At 37.4% G+C, this 21,733-nt stretch overlaps 1 long non-coding RNA gene across 3 annotated transcripts; it reads right to left on the reverse strand.

Annotated features, from left to right (window-relative positions):
* Nucleotides 1–13,513: 13,513 nt before the first annotated feature.
* On the reverse strand, nt 13,514–15,360 carry LOC145046031 (uncharacterized). 3 transcript variants are annotated; one of them, XR_013681939.1, is made up of 4 exons: nt 14,662–15,360; nt 14,513–14,561; nt 13,977–14,417; nt 13,514–13,724 (listed from the first exon to the last, which is right to left on the reverse strand). It is a non-coding gene; the product is annotated as an uncharacterized LOC145046031 (long non-coding RNA). The 3 variants fall into 3 exon arrangements; XR_013681936.1 differs by having other exon boundaries at nt 13,977–14,561; XR_013681937.1 differs by lacking the exon at nt 14,662–15,360 and having other exon boundaries at nt 14,513–14,650.
* Nucleotides 15,361–21,733: the final 6,373 nt, after the last annotated feature.

The following is a 21,733-nucleotide window of genomic DNA, read 5'->3' on the forward strand; positions in this document are numbered from 1 at the left end:
AATATCTTACCCAAACCCATTTATTTCGTGTCGGGTTTTGTGTCGTGTCAATTTTTGCTACCTCTAACTGTAACGACGTCGGTGAGGTCGTATCTATAGAAAAGAACGAGAGAATGAGGAAAGACGAGTTTCAACTGGACGTACCATGCGATTCTGGTGGTTCCCGACCCATACACGACGCACACAACACATCCCTCGGTGGTTCTCGGTGTTGCTGGTAGCGGGTGGTGGTGACGGTGCTTCAACAGCATAGTAGCGAGCGGCAGATGGTACATCGACATTGCAGCAACTGGGAGATATCCTACCCATGGTGGTGGCGGCTGGAATATAGCGATTAGGGCTTTTCTATTTCATTAGAACGAGAGGGAAAAGAGATACGGGGTTAAACTCGTGTCTCATTTCAAACTATTGTGCCTTTTTCCAAAAACAGCCCCTCCTCATAGAACATTTTTCAATTTAAGTCCAAACTTTACCGTTTTAACCCCATCCATTTAAAATCTCTTCAAATGAAGTCCTAATATTACCGAACATACCTTTCTTCTAAAATTCTTCTCAAATCAACTCTGTAACTTACTAAACAACCCCCCCCCTTATTATTAAAATTGTTCACAAATTAAACCGGGAATTACATTTATTAATTTATTGAGATAAATGGGGCGTTACAACTCTCCCTCACTTATATTAGATTTCATGATCGAAATCATTCCTTACCATTTCTTATACGCCAAACCACTCTAACAACATGGTCACCATCATGGGCACACCCTAGTCTTCTCAGGGTAGCCATGACCAATCTTGCAAAGCCTTAAGTTCCACTAGTGAACGGATTCCTCACAACAGTCTACATCTACTCTGTTTGATATCTGCTGCCTCGAAATTCCCACTACAAAACAGGTTCACAAACCTAATTATCCCTGTAGATCACTTATACTTGGCCAATGCTTAGCTATTTACGTTCGGAGTCACTTATCACTTCCCAATAAACTAGTTATCATGTCTATACTTGCACTTAGGGCACAATTACTAACGTTGCCAAAATGATGAAAATGCTCGAACACCAAACTGCCTGAAGCAGTATGCTGCCACATGGATGCTCTCCAAAATCTAACAAGACCTCCCTAGTCTCAGTTCGATCACCAATGATCTGAAATACCTTGTTCCAACCCGACTGCGAGGCCAAAGTACTCCCTACTTAGCCACCTCGCACGACTTCTGAACGAAATCCTTCTATGGATCTAGTTGCTACTAACTATATTGTCACAGTGGCCCTAACGGCCTTCTGATCTTATTGATTGGTTCCATGCGTCGAATCCTGACGTCACCAAACACAAGAAAGTGATTGCTACATGACCATTGGTAGCCTCATGTCATAAATGACCTTAAGCAGTCCACTGCTTCCTTGCTCTCATCTCTGTAGTGGCGCTTCTACAATCATATTACTGGCTTAACCAGGTCTAATCCATTTGGGAAATTCCGAAATCCAATCCTTGGATTTCCATTTCCTCACTGCTACACCCAATCTGGTGGGTACTACTGTTCTTTCCGTGTCCCAACAACGCACTCACGCTATCTACCAACCTAGTGAATGATATGGCTACACCTACAGACTTACAACACTCTATCACTTTCTGGCTTCTCGTGAATGTTACGGCTACACCCTCAGACTTACAACACTATAACATTATCTGGCTACTAGTGAATGCTACGGATATACCCGCAGACTTACAACACTCTATCACTATATGGCTGCTAGTGAACGCTATGGCTATACCCGCAGACTTACATTACGCAGATTTACAATATTGTAACACTATCTGGCTGCTAGTGAACGTTATAGCTACACCTGTAGACTTACAAAACTCAGACACTATCTCATTCGTTGGTTACTGATTCGAACACATCCAACGTCGAGCATACACATGACCTAGCATCCAAAACTAAACCCATGTCCTAACTGGAATCCCCCACCTGATTCCCTAAGGATTGCCGGCATTCATTCTGAGAACGCGATCTCATAATGAGCAAGTTTTTTCGAACTTCCATTTCACACTACGCTCAACTATACAGCCACTTGGGCTGTCTTCCTTCCTAACAAGGATGCGAAGCATATTCCAGTTTCGAAACTGCTCCTACTTTTGAATCCCTAGACGACTCTCCACCACTTAGATTCAACTAACATTCCACAAGACACAATACTGGAAACATTATCAATCCTTCTTACCAACCAAGACCAATATGCTAGAAACCACACTTACCGTTGCTAGTGTTTCAACACCAGCTAATCCAAAAGATCACACAACTACTAAAAATCTGAATAAATCTCCGGGAATAATTCGCTAAACCTAGGAAGCTCTGAATCTCAGTTGGAGACCTCTGAATCTCCCACTGCATCACGCCCTCTGTCTTGGCTGGGTTGACTAGAATATCCTTCTGATTGACAATGTTCCCAAGAAATTGCACCCCGCGCAACAAAAAATCACAATTGAAGAAGCTTATGAAAATTCTCTCCCTCCTCAAAGTCTCTAGCATCTCCCTCAGGTGCTTATCGTGCTGCTCCTCAGTCTTGGATTAAATCAAGATGAAGTTTTACTCTCCTAATCCTGCAATTTGGGAAATGCTCTATCACTACTCCGTAATACTTCTCGGTATGCAATTGCCATATGACATCTCTTGAAATATATATATATATATATATATATATATATATATATATATATATATATATATATGTATGTATATATATAAAATTCAGACACAAACCGAGGATAACTCTGGGCTACACTTACTTAAACCCTTGAAACGAAAGGCACCCTTGTGCAGTTTCCCACAAGTGCTGCTCCGAATCTGGTCGTGCTGGCCTCTCAGAAGCTGATCTGAAATATACGGTGTCCTCCCGAGACCCCTCACTATAAGTAACTGATCTGGTTCCCTCGTCCCAGTATGCTCTAAGTCAATATCCCACTCTCGAGCTGTAGAAGTCATATCATTCAGGGTCTTGTACCCCGACATACTCTAGATCTCCTTACTATCATTCTACAATATGTTCTGATAACTTACCTTCTTCATTTCCTCATCTGCTGCATACTACGGTACCATATAATCTCTTTCTCGAGACTTGGCAGTGATCTCTGCCACAGTCTCAGTCGTCTGGTGGAGATCTAACAACTCTTGCGCCAATTGTTGCGCCTCAATCTCCTGGGCACACTCTGCCCAAAATCTAGTCTAAAAACCATCCCAGGACATAACATCAACCACATCATCACTCAACCCACTAACAACCTCTTCCTATCAATCTCGTGCTCTATCCCTCAAGAGGCAGGAAGTAAGTCATATCTTGTCTCCTTTCTAGACAACGCCTGGTACTAAAAGTTTTGGTGACATCCCCAACCATCTGCTGCTAACAATGGGTTCCCTAATCCCCATGACAATCTGAAGCCTCACAAACTCTGAATTCTCGAAACATCAATGTACAGATCTTTATCATGACTGCTATCTCAGTACATAATGCACTCGGCCTCTCATCACAACTCTCTATAATGCCCTCCTTGATCACACTGAGGATCACAGGAGTCTGGTCAATGATATGCCGCGTAATTCTCAAATGGAATGAACTCCCTCATCTAATCATCAATCTGCCAGACTCCAGAGTCCGAGCCCGATCCCTCGGCAACACCAGAACTACCATCTAGTCCATCACATAGCGTCACTAAACTCGGCAACATACCATCACTAACATCATAATACTCATCAAAACTCGAGGGATCTCACAGACTACAAGTTCCCTTGTCTTACTCACCCCTCCTTCATTCGAGTACGGATCCTCTGCTTTCAGTAGTACGGGCCCATACTACCTTCCACATCTATCCGTACTTTCCTCAAGTACTGCCTCAACTCCACGAAGTCTCTTCTATTACTACTACTGATCTCTTGCTAATCTGATCCTAGGCTTGCCCTAGGGTAATCACCATCCCACTCTCTGCCGTCAGCTGCATAAGAAGTCCCCGCTATCTTCCTCGAACTAGCTTGTGAATATTATTACATATTACTAAGACTAGATAATTCTTCGAATGAGAGATCCTACCCTACAACGGTTGGACTCAGACAAGACCTACACAATCAAGCTAGACCTAACCTTCTGAAATTATTTAATCCTCACAATATGTAATGTAACAATTCACTTACTAGATAGTAAAGATAACTAGAACTCCTAAAAGCACAAAGCAAGCAGCATCCGGGCATTGGGTACACATAATCAACCATATACTATTGTGGCTATCATACTGGTTAATCTGTACTAGCATGCAGTTCTAAGCTCACACCATCAGGCATAACCCAATCAGGCTATCCTATTATTGTCTACCCAATACAAGCATGGAATTTCCATAAAGCTAAAACACATATAGCAGGTACATAAGGCATCCTTCCTAGATCCTTAGTCCTAGTATAGCATGCTGTTCTACTGCAACTGAAACTGATAATCATAAAATAAATTTGTATGGGTACTTTAGGAGTACATACTTGAGCTCGGCTGATTGCATGCACCATACCCTTTTTTCTTGTCAAAATACTTTTCGCTTTTTCTAAAACTCTTTACTTTATACTTTTTCTAAGTTTTTTTTTCTTTTCTCAAAATCCTTTTCTACACATGGTTTTTCTATTGAAAACTTTATACCACTTCCTTAGTTTGAGTTCAGATACACCCGCAAGTGTGCCCGAATCCCTCAAACCAAGGATCTGATACCAACTTGTAACATCCTAAAAACACAGTCTAAAAATTTCGTTTAATTTAATAATAAAAAACATAGTTAATAAACCTCATATAAAAATCATAAGTAATGTATCTCAAAATATTATAACAACTGTCAAGTATATCAGAGTATAAACATCCCAGGTTGAACAAATGCTGTGGGCACTGCAATCTTCCCGTGCCCCTCTTTTGAAAACTGAGTACCTGAAACCAAAACTGAAACTGTAAGCATGAAGCTTAGTGAGCTCCCCCAAACTACCACATACCATACAATAACATATAAACACATATTGGGCCTTGTCATCTGCATCGGACCGAAGTCCGGAAACTGCATCGGACCGCAGTCCGGAACTAACCAGGGCCTCGCCCTCTGCATCAGATCGAAGTCTGGAAACTGCATCGAACCAAAGTCCAGAACACACTGGAACCCCGTCCCCTGCATCGGACCGAAGTCCGGAACTAACTGAACATAGGATAGCATACACTGCATATTGCATTGGACCAGAGTCCGAAACACATAACACAAAACATGCTTGAATCACAAAGACATCAAACACTCTAACTACTGCATCAGACCAAGGTCCGAAACTAACTAAACATAGCATAACATAATCATAGCATGTTATATGAACACATATACTACATATTGCATCAGGCCATAGTCCAGAACACATAACTCATACAATGTCTGTATCATCAAGACACCAAGCATACTGAACTACTGCATTAGACTGTAGTCTAGAACTACTGCTAACTAAACGAGCCGACATTGTGGCCGTAGACCCGTTACTACTGGAAGGAAACTCACCTCACAGTGCTGAAGTCCTGCTGACAAAACCATAGCTGATGGATGACAGATTTCCGATTTGTCAATATCAAAATAGCACCCAATTAATAATTGGGTTGCACTACGTAACTATAATTACATATTTTGGATAATCCTACATTACCCCTAGCTTGGCTTACCCAAGCCCAAGGCCCTATCCATAAGCCTAAAGTTAACTAGGGATCAAATCCCAACATATGGCCCAACTTTCCTAATTGGGCCCAAACCACTACATGGACTTCCCTTCTGGCCCAATTGATCGGTCGAGTCCAGGATGTCTCATTCTAAGGGCCTAATACCATACAACCATCTAGGCCCAAACTATGGCCCATCACTATCCCAATTTTCCGAATTGGGCCCAATCCTTCATATGGGCCTTACCCTAAAGCCCAACTAATCACTCTAGTCCATTTGATTATTCTTGGATGGCCCATTAATAAAACAATTTCCAAAACCCAATCGAAATGCCCAAATCAAGGCCCAAGCGAAACTAGGTTTCACATAAAATGATGATTAGGGTTAAGTGATTCTTAATTAACCCATTAAGAACTTAATCCATTAAGTCCTTTACTCTACTAGATCGATGATACGGAGAAATTGGGCTTAGTACACAATCCAATCTCAAAGGCCCAAAAGTGGGCCCAATAAGTCTAAGGCCCAATTACTCACAATTAGGGTTTTCTAAACCCTAATTAGGGTTTCCACTCAAACATGGCCCAATAGGCCAAAAATTAATCTTTAAGCCCATTAGGGTTTTGGCTAGGTCCATTAGGGTTTTGCTTGAGGGGCACCCCCCACTACCACCCCGGGTAGTCGTGGTCAATGGCGGCTCACGGCGGCGGCCACCACCTTACGGTGGTGGTTACTATTATTATTTTCATTATTTCATGCTTATTACAATTACAAGACTTTAATCCAAAACACACATACTAAATAATACACACATTAACTAATACACACACACATAGCCACACCATGGTGGCCGGCAGTGGCTCGTGGCGGTAGCCAGCGGCGGAACGGTGGCACGCAGTGGTACCAAGCAGCGGTGGTGGATTTTTCCTTCCAGTTCCTTTCAAAAGAAGACCTACACATCAGTAACCTTATGAAGGCGGTGTACACATACCCAATCACACACACAACCACCATCACATTGTGGCTGGTGGTGGCAAAAAGAATGATGTAGCGGCAGAACACGACAACGAACATTGGCAGACACCACCGTATGTTGGTGGCGGTGGGTTCTCCGTCCAAAACTGCACCTAAGACCCCACGAATGCGCTAACCAACATGTACACTCGAACATACACATATACCACCACCGCCTGGGTGGCAGGTGTTGCCGGAAAGGATGAGAACCACAACCCAATGGCCACCAATGACTGTAACGACGTCGGAGACGTTGTATCTATAGAAAAGAACAAGAGATCGAGGAAAGATGAGTTTCAGGTGGACTTACCATGCGATTATGGTGGTTCCCGACCCTCACATGACGCACACAGCATGTCCCTCGGTCTTCAATGCATCCCTTGGTGGTTCTCGATGTTGCTGGTAGCGGGTGGTGGTGACGGTGCTTCAACAGCATGGTAGCGAGCGGCGGACGGTACATCAAAATTACGGTGACTGGGAGATACCCTACCTATGGTGGTGGCAGCTTAAGTATAGCGATTAGGGTTTTGCTATTTCATTAGAATGAGAGGGAAAAGAGATACGTGGTTAAACCTGTGTCTCATTTCAAACTTTTGTGCCTTTTTCCAAAAACAGCCCCTCCTCATAGAACCTTTTTCAATTTAAGTCCAAACTTTACCCTTTTAACCCCATCCATTTAAAATTTCTTCAAATGAAGTCCCAATATTACCGAACATACATTGCTTCTAAAATTCTTCTCAAATCACCTCTATAACTTACTAAACAACTCCCCACTATTAAAATTCTTCACAAATTAATCTGAAAATTACATTTATAAATTTATTGAAATAAACGGGGCGTTACAGACATGAGAAAGCTTTCCCATTTCTAAAGAACAAGGTGTGCAATGCACCAATTATGGAATTTCTATATGGATTAGATAACTTTATGGTGTATTGTGATGCATCACTAGGGTTTGAGCTGCGTATTGATACACGGTTTGAGTGTATTCGATTATAGTATTTCCACTTGATAAGAATTGTACAACCCATGATCTAGATTTATGTGAAATAGTTTCTGCTCTTAAGATTTGGATACAATATTTTTACAGTAGTAAGTGCACAAAATTATACTAATCACAAAAGTCTCCAATATATTCTAGATCAGAAAATGTTAAATATGCGACAAAGAAGATTGTTAGAGTTTCATAGCGACTATGACTATGCAATACGATGTCACCCAGGCAAAGCTAACGTGGTAGCCATTGCACTTAGCATGAAGGATAGAGTGAAACCTTCCTAAATGAGATCCTTCGGAATGGTTGTGCATACAATCTTAAAGTATCAAATCATTAGTGCTTAGGAGGAAGCTTTGACTGTTGGGAATCTGCAAGGTGAGACTTTGGTTTAGAAGAGAAATGTGAAACCAAACTTGATGCGGTACGCTACTTGAACAACATACTTTGAGTTCTAAGGATTAAAAAATATTTGAGATGTAGTGTTAGAAGAGTCCCATAAATCTAAATACTCAATTTACTTAGGATTGGACAAGATGCATAAAGATCTAAAGGAATACTAATGGTGGATTGCAATGAAAAGGGATATCACGTTATATGTCGCGAAGGGTTTAAAATGCTCAAAGGTCAGAGTTTAACATTAGAAACCTTCAGGATGATTCCAGCAGCCTGAAATTTCTACAATGGAAACAGGAACATATATCTATGGATTTTATCATAAAACTCCATATAACTTCCAAAGGACATGATTCGATTTGGGTTGTAGTAGATCGACTGCCAAAATCTGTGCATTTTCTCCCTATCAGAGAGGGTTACAAAATGGAAAGACTGGCTGAAATGTACGTCAATGAAGTTTTGAAAGTGTATGGGATACCTTTATCTATCATTTCTGATAGAGATAGTCACTTCATGTCACGGTTTTGGCAGATATTTCAGAAGGCTCTAGGTACTCTAATATAATTGAGTACAACCTACCATCCTAAAACAAACGGTCAAACGAAGAGAACTATACAGACCTTGGAAGATATGCTTCGAGCGAGTGCAAATAATTTTGGAGGAAATTGAGATACCCAATTACCTTTGATTAATATTTCTACAATACCAATTACCACACAAGAATCCAATGAGCTCCATACGAAGCTTTATATGGATATAAGTGACGTTCTCCATTATGTTGGTGATAAAGTGTTTTTAAAGCTATCATCTTGGAATGGGCTAGTCCATTTTGGAAAGAAAAAAAAGAAAACTAAGTCCTAGGTATGCCATACCTTTTGACATCATTGAAAGGATCGATCTTGTATCATATAAGCTCAAATTACCCTAGGCGTTGAGCGCTAGTCATGATACATTTCATGTGTCAAATCTTAAGAAACGTTTAACCTCTGAAACATTGAGAGTACCTTTGGAGGAAGTCCAGATTGATGAGAAATTGAACTTTGTTGAGGAATTGATAGAGATCCTTAAGATAGAAGTGAAACATCTTAAGCTGAGAAGAATTCCAATTGAGGAAGTTTGTTGGACCTCGAAATGGGGACTAGAGTACACATGGCAGTTTGACGAAGTCATGAAGCGTAAATATCCACTTCTTCTGGGTGTTGAAAAATGACGACGTTAACTAAATTTCAGGGCGAAAACTTTTCAACTGGGGGATACTGTGACAACTTTCAAATTCATATCATTCCGAGGCTCAAACATCTCATATGAAACATGTGGACGTATTATATCCTAGACATAATAGTCGAAATTAGGTCGGAACCTTCTATAAATCCAGAGTTAGTTAGAATCAAAAGCTAGTATACTCAACTTTTACATAGCACGTTCATCATTCAACTACTATATAATATCTCAATAATACGATAAGATAAACTATAAATATACTTAAACTGAATAGGGGGAATTCAACTAGTTAACACTAAAAAAAAGACTTACGACCACACTTTTTAAAGCCTAAAAATGTGATAGTATCCCACGACCACATGTTTTTTCATCAAAAGTGTGACCATATGTCCTGACACCATATGTGTCTTAAAACCACATTGAAATGTATCATATAAGTGTGTCAATAATCTACCTTTTAGTCATATATAACGTGAGATGAATTGTGGTTAACCATGGTTACTTTATATTTGATGAGGCTATTATTTACCCTTTAGTCATATTTATTTATGTTAAATCATATCGTATGATATCATTTAGTCATATTAAAAAAACTTTATGTGACCATTGGTTGGATATTAGTGATGCTTAATTGTGAAAAGCATCAATGAATATTACTTATAATAACACTTGTTTTCTAAATAATGTGGCAATTTGGTACTATTTATTGACATTGATTTACAGTAAAGTGTGACATATGAAATCGTTTAGTCACATGAGAAAATAACATCATAAAAATAAATATGACCATTGTTTGATTTTTGTCATTCGTATTTGTTAAATCCATAGTTGAATGTTACCTATAGCCACACCTTTTTTTAGCTCATGTGCTAATTGGTTAGCCTTGAGTGACATTTATTACATTATGTTCTGAAATATGATATCATTTAGCCATATAGAGAAAAATCATAAAGAAATGATTGTGACCATTGGTTTCTTTTGGCGACACTGTTAAACCCATCGCTGAATAGTACATATAGGAACACTTTTTTCTAACTCTTATGGACATTAGTTACTGTTTAGTTACATTGATTTATGTTATACTGTGACATATGATATCTTTTAGTCACATAAAGAAAAGTCATAAAGAAACGAATCTGACTAATTGTTGCTTATGGCGAAATTTTTCTTATTAAAACCATCGTCGTATATTATTTATAGCAAAGCATTTTTTCTACCTTTAGTCACATAAAGAAAATCGTAAAAAAAATTGTGACCATTGGTTGCTTTTGGAGACACATAACTGTTAAAATCATCACATTTTATCTAATTCATGAGGCTATTTGTTACCCTTTAGCCACATTTAATTTTGTGATCATGGTTCTAATTAACATTCTGTAACATTTATGAATGGACGATGATAATATTAAAATATTTCATATATATATATATATATATATATATATATATATATATATATATATATACTAGCCGTCTACCCGCGCAAAGCGGCGGGGCACGTGAGTTCTTTCGGTGATATGTTTCCATTACAAAATTGTTATGTTAAAAAAAAGTACATGTTGAAGACAATATAATCAAACTATGGTGTTATTTGTTACATCATGCATCAAATAACCAATAAAAAGCAACCAATCAAGACGACACAAAATATTAATCGTGCAATACTTCTTTATACACCACATTTGCTGTATAAACCCCATCACCTTTTGAATTTTCGTTAGGGTTTACTAATACTTTTGTATTGCAACGTGAAACCCCTCTGGACAATGCAACATAAAGTTGTCCATGCGAGAATACTGGTTCTGGAAGATAGATACCTACATATGGAATTGTTTGTCCCTGAGCTTTATTGATTGTCATTGCAAAGCACAATCGAATAGGAAACTGTTTCCTCATTAGAGGATCGATGGTTGCTACTAATTGCTTGTAACTGGTATTGGTTTCATATCGATGGATGTGGATTCGCATATGAAATCAATTGTGTTCGCATCTATGAAATCAGTTCGCATATGACATCAATTGAGTTCGCATTTGGTTTTGTGGGTCAAAACAGTTCGCATAAGAAGTTCACGATTTGTTTGAGGTTAATTGATTTTGATTTCGCAAGCTTGGAGTCGGAGATCTGGATTGTGTTCGCATCTATAGAATGCGAGGAGAATTTAATGGTGATATTCAGTTCGCATTTGGTGACACAAGTACGTGGTTGATGATTTTTGGTTGGTTCGCATTTGAAATTAGTGGGTTTCGCATTTGGGTTCGTATTTGGGTTTCTCAAACAACTGAAATGCGAATATGAGACAACTGATTAATTTCTCAGTTAATGCGATGAAATGCGAATGAACTCAAAGACGGATGGATGCAAGATGCGAAGAATTTGAATGAAAATGCGAAGTTTTTAATGTATAAATGCGAATTGGGGAAGAAAGCTTAGAGTTTCGCATTTGGCACCTGATCTTTTCAAGAAATAATATAAGTGGTCCAACTTCGCAAAATGGGGTCATTTAATCAGAAAATCGATCATTCTTCAAATATGACATTTAATCAGAAAATCGATCTAAAAATGAGACATTTGGTGTTTATCGATTTTTCAGGGTCGACGGGTTGTATGAAAAGCGAAGGCTGAGTAATTGAAAATTAGAGGATCGATGGTTGCTACTAATTACTTGTAACTGGTATTGGTTTCATATCGATGGATGTGGATTCGCATATGAAATCAATTGTGTTCGCATCTATGAAATCAGTTCGCATATGACATCAATTGAGTTCGCATTTGGTTTTGTGGGTCAAAACAGTTCGCATAAGAAGTTCACGATTTGTTTGAGGTTAATTGATTTTGATTTCGCAAGCTTGGAGTCGGAGATCTGGATTGTGTTCGCATCTATAGAATGCGAGGAGAATTTAATGGTGATATTCAGTTCGCATTTGGTGACACAAGTACGTGGTTGATGATTTTTGGTTGGTTCGCATTTGAAATCAGTGGGTTTCGCATTTGGGTTCGTATCTGGGTTTCTCAAACAACTGAAATGCGAATATGAGACAACTGATTAATTTCTCAGTTAATGCGATGAAATGCGAATGAACTCAAAGACGGATGGATGCAAGATGCGAAGAATTTGAATGAAAATGCGAAGTTTTTAATGTATAAATGCGAATTGGGGAAGAAAGCTTAGAGTTTCGCATTTGGCACCTGATCTTTTCAAGAAATAATATAAGTGGTCCAACTTCGCAAAATGGGGTCATTTAATCAGAAAATCGATCATTCTTCAAATATGACATTTAATCAGAAAATCGATCTAAAAATGAGACATTTGGTGTTTATCGATTTTTCAGGGTCGACGGGTTGTATGAAAAGCGAAGGCTGAGTAATTGAAAATTAGAGGATCGATGGTTGCTACTAATTACTTGTAACTGGTATTGGTTTCATATCGATGGATGTGGATTCGCATATGAAATCAATTGTGTTCGCATCTATGAAATCAGTTCGCATATGACATCAATTGAGTTCGCATTTGGTTTTGTGGGTCAAAACAGTTCGCATAAGAAGTTCACGATTTGTTTGAGGTTAATTGATTTTGATTTTGCAAGCTTGGAGTCGGAGATCTGGATTGTGTTCGCATCTATAGAATGCGAGGAGAATTTAATGGTGATATTCAGTTCGCATTTGGTGACACAAGTACGTGGTTGATGATTTTTGGTTGGTTCGCATTTGAAATCAATGGGTTTCGCATTTGGGTTCGTATCTGGGTTTCTCAAACAACTGAAATGCGAATATGAGACAACTGATTAATTTATCAGTTAATGCGATGAAATGCGAATGAACTCAAAGACGGATGGATGCAAGATGCGAAGAATTTGAATGAAAATGCGAAGTTTTTAATGTATAAATGCGAATTGGGGAAGAAAGCTTAGAGTTTCGCATATAAATGAAAGTACGATGCTATTCCTTGTATTTAGTTTTTTTCAATGCAAAGAATAAGATAAAATGGAAGTACGGTATTAGCTAATCTGCAATTGCATTCAAATATTAAGAATATTTATAATACCAAATGTGCAATTTGGGTTAAAAAAAACTTAACTTGAGCTTGTAAGGGGAGATAATTCTCTAGAATAAAATCACTCTTTCTTTTAATCGTGAGAATCACAATCAGTTGAACTGTTGAAGAGATGAAGTAACAGGTCCTGCTTCGAAAAAATGAGAGAGTGGACATCAAATGAAAAAATTATCCAAAACCTATAAATCAGATAAACTAAAACAACTTAAAAAAATAATAAAATTCTTACAATCCAAAAACAAAACCAAGATGAATTAAACACAATAATCATAGTCAAGTTTTGAAATATATTGAATTAACTTGAACCAATATTCTGCACATTGGGTGTTAGGCAATATACTCCTGCAAAAAATAATGTAAAACAAGCTCATAAATTGTGAATAAAATAAACAACTAACCCTAAAACTGGTTGGAAATAGTGTGTGCTGATCTCATCAAATAATCTGGCATTTATGAATAGCTCTAAATAATCTTAAACAACATAGGTGAGTGTAAGAATCGATATATCCATGAAACACAGAGTAAAATCATTATATGACAATTAAGTAAAACTAAAAAAAAACATGGAACAGAGAATTTGATAGAACTATTTACCTGGATAGTGGTGAAGATGGAGATGGTTAGTGAAGGCTTCAACGTTGGGGTTTAATTAGAGTGTGAATACAAAGATAGGGGAGAAGACAAAGATGGTAGACGATGGTGGTGAGGTCATGATAACAGTTCGATTTCTGTGATTTTCACCCAATTCATAACAAAAATTGTTATTTTTCTTGAAAACAAACATTAATTAAATGGATAAGGATTCAACAACTACAGTAAAATGATAGAGTAATAAGATATTTCCTTCATTAACTGGAGTCCATATCAGTACAGATAGTTGAAGATATACCTGAATTGATACAGATAGTTGAGAAATGTCAAAAGGACACAAATACCCTTAGTACCACTTAAACAAGAAAGCTTTACTCTAGATACACTTATACAAGAATATTTAATATACAAATGATTACCCAAAATGTAGACAAACATCAGAACCTGAAATGGAGAGGAAACACCGGAAATTGAGAGTAAACATTGACGATTATGTGATAAATGACTGAAAAGAACACTTTAAAATTGCTAACAAAAACCTGTATTGTTAGAGAACGTTTGTAAATTAATAGTGTTTGCCTCCTGGTTCTGCAATAGAGAGAGAGAGAGAGAGAGAGAGAGAGATGGTTGGAGACCTATGACCACAAAAAGAGAATATGTGTGTGCATATGGCTTAAAGAGCACTAACCTTGAAATCGTGTTGGATCCTGGTCCACTGTGACACTTGTGAAAATGGTTGTCTGAGGTTTCTAGAGAGTCGAGTGCGACCAGCTGTGAGTAGTAGATGGTTAGGTCTCCAGGTATGTGTGTAAAATGCGTAACACTTACGACCTCACAGATAAGAAATTTTTTGCAGTCAATTGGTCATATAAGGGGATGGGGCAGAGATATGAAGAAAAAGATTCGTTCTAGACTTGACCGGTGCAATCGATCAAAATCAAATAATTAGAGAATAGAACAGTAGCATATGCTAGATGTCGAGAGATGGGGGTTGTGAACGGTGGTAAGATGAAGTGCGATGATGATGAAGGTGGCCTGTTTGATGGTAGTGAAGGTTATGTGACAACAAAGTTTACTGATGGTGTTGTGATGTTCGATATTCGGGTTTCTAAAGGAGATATGCAAGAGAAGAGAAAGGCAGAGGTGTTTAGCAGCGACTGTAATGGTCTCAGTGGTCAAGGTGTGGTGGGTAACTGCGTCGAATATGGGAGGAATTTTAGAGTATTTAATAGAGAGGGAGAGAGTTCAAGGAGAGAAGAGATGGCGACTCATCTAGGGTTATTCTACAAGGAAGGGCTATAGATACTAAGATAAGAGATGATATATAAAGTTTATCTATAGACCGATTCAATTGGCAAAATCTGAGGAAGACGGGTTCTTCTTTGACCAGTTCAATTTGAAGAAGAAAGCCAAAGCCTATTCAATATGTACGTAATTCATGTTAACCGCGTAAGATTTGGTATTTTTCTATGCATAAACTCATTGTAAATAGCGTAATAAGGGTTATACCTCTTAAAATTTAATATTATTTTATTAATTATTACTTGTACTAACAGCTTAATGGTTTGGACGTCTTAAAAAATATTATTATTATATTGAATCTATTTATGGAAATAGTTGGATTTCTATTATAAGGTAGTATAGATATATATATATATATACATCAGAAGCAACAAAAATAAAATGAAATAACATTATTCTTATGACCAACATAAATAATATTCACAAATGTTGTAATCAAAATATACATAGCACCTATACAAACATAAAATGAAATGTATGTGATAAAATGATAGGTATATTAACTGTTCCTCTTATGCAACATGTTTCTTATCTTTACTAGGGTTTGAGCTGCGTATTGATACACGGCTTGAGTACATTCGATTATAGTATTTCCACATGATAAGAATTGTACAACCCATGATCTAGATTTATGTGAAATAGTTTCTACTCTTAAGATTTGGATACAATATTTTTACAGTAGTAAGTGCACAAAATTATACTAATCACAAAAGTCTCCTATATATTCTAGATCAAAAAATGTTAAATATGTGACAAAGAAGATGGTTAGAGTTTCTTAGCGACTACGACTATGCAATACGATGTCACCCACGCAAAGATAACGTGGTAGCCATTGCACTTAGCATGAAGGATATTATTTATAGCAAAGCATTTTTTCTACCTTTAGTCACATAAAGAAAATCGTAAAAAAAATTGTGACCATTGGTTGCTTTTGGAGACACATAACTGTTAAAATCATCACATTTTATCTAATTCATGAGGCTATTTGTTACCCTTTAGCCACATTTAATTTTGTGATCATGGTTCTAATTAACATTCTGTAACATTTATGAATGGACGATGATAATATTAAAATATTTCATATATATATATATATATATATATATATATATATATATATATATATATATATATAGATATATATATATATATACACACATCAGAAGCAAAAAAAATAAAATGAAATAACATTATTCTTATGACCAACATAAATAATATTCACAAATGTTGTAATCAAAATATACATAGCATCTATACAAACATAAAATGAAGTGTATGTGATAAAATGATAGGTATATTAACTTTTCCTCTTATGCAACATGTTTCTTATCTTTACTAGGGTTTAAGCTGCGTATTGATACACGGCTTGAGTACATTCGATTATAGTATTTCCACATGATAAGAATTGTACAACCCATGATCTAGATTTATGTGAAATAGTTTCTGCTCTTAAGATTTGGATACAATATTTTTACAGTAGTAAGTGCACAAAATTATACTAATCACAAAAGTCTCCTATATATTCTAGATCAAAAAATGTTAAATATGTGACAAAGAAGATGGTTAGAGTTTCTTAGCGACTACGACTATGCAATACGATGTCACCCAAGCAAAGATAACGTGGTAACCGTTGCACTTAGCGTGAAGGATAGAGTGAAACCTTCCTAAATGATATCCTTCGGAATGGTTGTGCATACAATCTTAAAGTACCAAATCATTAGTGCTCAGGAGGAAGCTTTGACTGTTGGGAATCTGCAAGGTGAGACTTTGGTTTAGAAGAGAAATTTGAAACCAAACTTGATGCGGTACGCTACTTGAAGAACATACTTTGAGTTCTAAGGATTAAAAATCTTTAAGATGTAGTGTTAGAAGAGTCCCATAAATCTAAGTACTCAATTTACTTAGGAGTGGACAAGATGCATAAAGATCTAAAGGAATACTAATGGAGGCTTGCAATGAAAAGGGATATAACGTTATATGTTGGGAAGGGTTTAAAATGATCAAAGGTCAAAGTTGAACATTAGAAACCTTCAGGATGATTCCATGTGACAACCCAAAGTTTATTCCGTTACATCACCCCGTTACCATTAACGGAACATTCCATTTTATAAAAGTTCCGTTAACTAGAAGTCGCAAAATAAATAAATGTGTTATTTATTTATATTATGTCGTTATAGTCGTAATAAAGTAAATAAGAACACTTAAGTTTTAATTCCATTTAATTGGAAAAAGTTAGTTTTTATTATTATGACCAGTAAATCGGGTGCGACCAAAAGGCCCGTATAACGACAGTATCGGGTAGAATCCCACTGAGCCCCAACTCCAATCCCTATATAATGGTGAGTGGAGTCCCTTGGAGACTTTTTACACTCTCCCCACTCTCTCTCTCTACAACTTAAATTCGATCCAAAAATCATCTGTTTCGAGCCCCAAACGAGTAGGTAAACTATCCTAACTTGTTATATAGCTTATCTAGCCTGCAAATTCGAGGTTAAAACATAAAATAGGGACAAAATCATAAGTTTACGGCCCAAGAACACTCTTGGACCGTGAACACCATTTAATGGGGTTTTTAAACCCCAAAACCCCTCCAAATTGTCCCTAAGGCTTAGATATGACTTGTAGCCTTATGGAATCGGACTTGGAACACCTTGAACTAGCATTTTAGGGAGTAAACATGAGTTTACTGCCCAAGAACATGGTTGGGCCATAAACTCCTCTTCATGGGGAGTAAACTCATTTTTGTGTGTTAAAAATGCCCTTAAACACACCAATAGCCTTGGATTAAATTCTAGAATCAACCACCAACAAGCTAGGGACCTTGAACACAATTAAAACAACTCCATAAGGAGTTCACAGCTGTAAACCCCTCATGGAAGGGTACATGGGGCGTAAACTCCTACAAAGGGGTTATTTGGTGCCCTAAACTCCCCATTTGACTTGGAAAAATGCATAGGAATTTACCCTCTACCACTTAAGCCCTTAAAACACACAAGGAAGATGTCCTTGGGAGCTTACGGTCGTAAACTCCCATGGTTGGGGCCGTAAACTCCCATTTGGTCCATTTAAGTGCATCAAACCCATTCAACCTTTTATATTTGGACCTAGCAAAATTCCACGATTGATATAAGGCCTTTAAGCTTCCTAGAACACCCTCACCATGAGTTTACGACCGTAAATGCATGGGGAGTAGTCCCAGGGCTGTAAACACCCTATGGTGAGTTTACCCGGGACACCCCAAACACTTAACCAAGTGCTTTCCACTCTTTAGGATGCGTATACTTGTTTAATTGGTATTATATATACTAATTTCATGTGAACATATGTTAAATAGGTCTCTAAGTGTGTCCAAGTCCTTACTTGACACCGAGCACCCAACCGGCTCCTTCGTCGGATCCACTTACACCAGGTGAGTTCATACCCTTGAATGGACCTTTTAAATGTTTTTACATGTTTTATAGGGGGGGAAAACAAGTTAAACAAGTCAATTATCATATCAATCATCTGTGATTGATAACCCGCATGCATAAGGATTTACCACACTGTAAACTGTTTTACCGAGTAGGACACTATAAATGATTTTCTAAAATGTTTTCAGTTGTTCAAAACTCTTACTTATACTGTTTTATCAAAGTTCATTTTCAAACTGGTTTATGGAAGGTTTCCAAAAGAAATTCTAAAGATTTATAAACTTATTTTACCGAAAGAAATACCATGTTTTGATTTTCCTAAGTCTAAAGGTTTCTCCAAGGTTTTCATCAAAGTTCTCTTTCTTGTCATATACTTTTACTTTTACCTGTTAGATACCGCTGCTTCGCTTTTACCTAGTTTAAACTCCTACTCGATAACGCTTCCATTTCATGATACACTTATACTTCACGACTCGGATATTCTACACTATACGCTTATACTTCACAAGTCGGATATTCTACACTGTACGCTTATACTTCACAAGTCGGATATTCTACACTGTACGCTTATACTTCACAAGTCGGATATTCTACACTATACTTTTATACTTCACAAGTCGGTTATTCCACACTGTACGCTTATACTTCACGATATGATTCCACTTGATACAGACTCAAGCGTAGTTAGATGTATGTCTGTGCTTGTATAGATGCATATAAATAATGATTGAAGGGCTTAGGAAGGCTTGTCTGCCCTATTTCATTTTCTTCGTTGAGATGTGGTCTGGTGGGATCGGATGTCCATCCGAAGGTCGTTTGATTCATTAGTTATATATTATGTACACAAGCATAGACATATAGGATTTCTTTAGTCAGTTCAGTTATGAGTCTCTACCTCTAGTTCAACAATGTATTGAAAACACACTACCCACCATTTGGGATGCATCTTCAGGACACGGCCTTCTCCGTCGTCTAGTTGGTAACCAGAGTATCCTGTAGGGATAGTGGACATTGTGTGTATAGATCTATATGGGATTGGCAGGGGCCTGCACCCTGATTGCTAGCTACAGTCAACGGCCTACCAAGCCAAGGAGTGACAAATGTTATATTCTCTAGACGCTTGTAGGGTGTCAGGTACTGTAGTGTCGGTTAGTATGGTTATGAGTATCCCAGTTTACCTTATAATTCATGGCTTTAAGGTAATGGTTTTTCACCAGCAATTTACATTGTATGTTAGAACCCACTTTCGGAGTCACACTGTTTTAGACCTTACTAGACGTGTCATTCAGTTGGTACTGTCTGGGGTCTATGCTCACTGTATTAGACCTTACTAGCTGTACCTTTCATTTGGTATCGTTTGGGGTCTGTGTCTCTTATTGTTAGACTGAGCCAGGCGTGTCATTCATTCGATACTCTCCTAGAGTCTATGATTCCTTTGCCTTAGTCAGCAGTCCTCACTGCTGAGGAATATGTTATTTCCCTGAATTCTCCTGCTTTCTTAATAATCAAATTCTGTATTTTGATAATGATAGTGATTAAGGGAAAACTACTTTTTACCACATAATTCTGACCAATCTTGGTACAAGACTGTTTTTTAATTAGATTATATAGGATTTTCTTGAAAGGATTCTTTTTTACTGTATACTTGAAAACTACTACTTATATAAAGTTATTTGATTAAAATGTCACTAAATTCTTATGAACTCACGAACGTTTGTAAAAATGCTGATACTCGCTTTTCAAATAACTTGTATTCTCAGGTTAGCATTAGACAGATACATCCCCGGAGCTGTTGATGAAGATAGCTTAGTACCATGTTGTACTTACTTATATTTACTTGTGTTACCTTGATGTACTATTATGTAAACCATGTAAAACTATTACTATTAATGCAATGTTTTGTTCTACTTGATTTACTATAATGCATGTGTTGTGATACCTGACATAACGTCATCCACCCTAGAACGTTTCCGCCATTCCGGTTTTGGGGTGTGACAGATTGGTATCAGAGCAATGTTTATAGTGAGCTAAGTATATCAATTCATAAAAGATATACATCCTATAAATACAAAGGGATAAAACACTCTGACTAAGAATTGTACTTTAAAATATAACCATATTTTACCAAAGTATAAGAACATCCAGAACTTAAACCCCCGAACACAAGTATCACAAGAAGAACAATAATAAAAGTCTTCGGATGTTGAGCACTACCATAAAACCTGGGCATTTATGTAATCATAAAATGGAATAAATGTAACCTGATCAACTACATTTATTCGAGATGCGATGAGCGTGTGCTTGGGAGTGATAGTGGTGTTGCAACAGGTCTGAAACTTACCAACTAGGAATGTTAGATCCAAACATAAAGTTAAAATACTATAGGAGTATTTTGGAACACTAAAAGATTTACACTAATCCCAGAATCATAATCATTACATAAGAATCAAAAAAGAAATTAAAATACCATAGGGGTATTTTAGGATACGTAGATAACCTTGTGTGAAGAACTAAAAAGATCCTTATTGATATACCTACAATTACAGAGAGTATACTTCCAAGGTTATATATAATAAGGATCCCATAGGCTAAGAATGTGTGGTTTCGACCTATTTCCTTTTCCTTGATTGGATGTGGATCTAGAGTAGTATCACATATTCGAAGGCCTATCGGATCTAATCTATATATGATTTGTATACCCTGTGTAATCGTAGTAGGACTCGATATGGATCATCCAGTGAAATGTTAATAATCTCTTAGGATTCTTTAGACATTTCCATTCTCGCACGAACGCTGTAGATAACCCTATCCACTTCAGTGCTTGACAGAAGAGTTGATGCAGACCCAGAGGAGGTTCATTGAGAAGATCTCCTATTCGGAAATAAATGAACTGGGCCGAGACTATTGTATTGACCAAGTGCCTATATCTTTTTAGGGACATCGGTGAGAGATTCGCCTAAACTTCCGAGATTCCCAGTCATCTATCATGAAGTGATGACACCCAGAGACGGATTCGAAAGTAAGGCGTAGTAGAGATTCAGTATTTCC

The sequence above is a fragment of the Lactuca saligna genome, chromosome 1 (assembly GCF_052625555.1).
Source record: "Lactuca saligna cultivar CGN05327 chromosome 1, ASM5262555v1, whole genome shotgun sequence".
Lineage (NCBI taxonomy): Eukaryota > Viridiplantae > Streptophyta > Magnoliopsida > Asterales > Asteraceae > Lactuca > Lactuca saligna.